This window comes from Oryx dammah, unplaced genomic scaffold (genome assembly GCF_014754425.2).
Source record: "Oryx dammah isolate SB20612 unplaced genomic scaffold, SCBI_Odam_1.1 HiC_scaffold_11203, whole genome shotgun sequence".
NCBI lineage: Eukaryota > Metazoa > Chordata > Mammalia > Artiodactyla > Bovidae > Oryx > Oryx dammah.
This window is the reverse complement of record NW_024080596.1, coordinates 4,482,019-4,484,025: the sequence shown is the minus strand read 5'-3', so window position 1 is coordinate 4,484,025 and position 2,007 is coordinate 4,482,019. Positions and strand designations below refer to the sequence as shown.

At 39.8% G+C, this 2,007-nt stretch overlaps 1 pseudogene; it reads right to left on the bottom strand.

Annotated features, from left to right (window-relative positions):
* Positions 1–209: 209 nt before the first annotated feature.
* Positions 210–513, bottom strand: LOC120860809 (annotated as a pseudogene).
* Positions 514–2,007: the final 1,494 nt, after the last annotated feature.

Below are 2,007 nucleotides of genomic sequence, written 5' to 3'. Positions count from 1 at the left end.
CCATTAAAATGTCCAGTAAATGTAGTAACAGACTTTCTTGGTTTGTTTGTATGTTTAACAACTGGGATTAGTAAGGTAGGCACTTTTTGCAACCTTGTTAACATTTTTTCACCAATATTGACTCATGAATGCTTTCATTTTGTCAATAGACAAATAGTTCAATGCATGTACAGTGGGGAAGAGTGGGACTTTTTTTTTTTTTTTTTAGGTTTTCACTATTTATTTATAACAAATATTCCATGTCTGAAATCCTCTTCAGTCAGAAGTTCTTTGAAATGATGCCGTCGGCCTTGGCCAACCGGAGAAGTCATCTGACTCGCCCATCCTGTGAATGGCCCTGCAGATAGCACAGGTTTTAAACTGGCCGTTGAACCTGCCTGTCACCTTGTCAACTTCGGCCACGTTCATCTGGATGCACGGGTGGTCCTTGGCGCATATGATACAGTTGCTGGCAGAGCATTTCTGTGGCACATACAGGTCCATGAACTCACCAGCGTCATTCTGCATGTTGAGTGAGCGTCTCAGGCCCCGCATCATCCCCTTTGCCTGGACGCTGGCCACGCAGCCCACCTGATGGTACAACGATGAGGGCGAGCACAGGAGAAGTGGGAATTTTTAAAGTCTGTAGCAGGACTGAGTTGTTATTTGGTCCAAATTTGGTAGATGGGAATCCCACAATCATTTGCTCAATAGCTTTAAACAAAAAGGCAGTGGCATTAATGGTTCTAATAAGGCAGGTATCACCATGCCATAGAGTCCAGTTGCTATAGTACCTTTTTGGCTATAACATCCTATATAGGTAATTGGTGACCTCTGGTTTTTTTTTGAGTGAATATCCTGAGGGCAAACACTTTTTATATACAGAAAGACAAAAAGAAATCTGATAATTTGGATACCCAAGGGCAGGTGGGTTCATTAAATTCTCCTTTAAGTTGTTATAGGCTGTGTCATCCAGTTCTCCTCATAAACATTGGGTTGGTACTGTTATTTTTCAGTGAAAAATGCATAAATTTAGCTACAAGAGAAATTTGAAATTATTTTTTGCAATAACCAACTTGCCTGAGAAAAACTAAGAGTTGGTGTTTAGTTTGGGGTTTGGAGAAACTTAGGACACTGTGAAGTATATCTGAACCGAGGTGAAGCCCTTGTTTTGATATCAGATTCCCTAAACATTGATCTTGGGTTCGGGAAAACAGTTTTGGGGACAATCTTTCCACTGAAGACCAAAAGCTTTAGCAAGTGGATGCTGTCTTCAGGTTAGGAGACTTGAGGTGAGCAAAGAAGCAAATCATCCACAAATTGTAACGCAGTAGAACTTATAGGGCACTTTTTAACACCAAACTCATCTTCAAGATTTATAAGAAATAATAACTCCAAGTAAAATCTTGAGTCATTATTGTCCCAGTGAATTATTTTTCTTCCCAGTTCAGTCAGTTCAGTTACTCAGTCATGTCCAACTCTTTGTGATCCCATGAATTGCAGCATGCCAGGCCTCCTTATCTATCAACAACTCCTGGAGTTAACTCAGACTCATGTCCATCGATTCAGTGATGCCATCTGGCCATCTCATCCTCTGTTGTCCCCTTCTCCTCCTGCCCCCAATCCTTCCCAGCATCAGAGTCTTTTCAATGAGTCAGCTCTTCACATGAGGTGGGTTTTCTTCTCAAGTGAAAACAAAAAAAGCATCTGCTAGCTTCATCAACTGGAATACTGAAGAATGCACTGTATAAATCTATTGCAGTAAAGAATTTGCTTCCGATAGAAGTGGACACTAGTAATGCTTTGAGAGACAACAACGTTGTTTATTGTTGTTATCACAATGTTGTTTATTACTCAGAGGTCCTGAACAAACTCTACCTTCAGTCTTTAGATTTTCTCACTAGTATAATAAGAGTATTTTACTAGACATTGTTAAAATAAAAATATTGCAGATATTAAGACTTGAGCCTTATAATCTATTACGGGTTTTAAATCTTGAAGTTCTTCCTCACTTATGGGATAGCGATT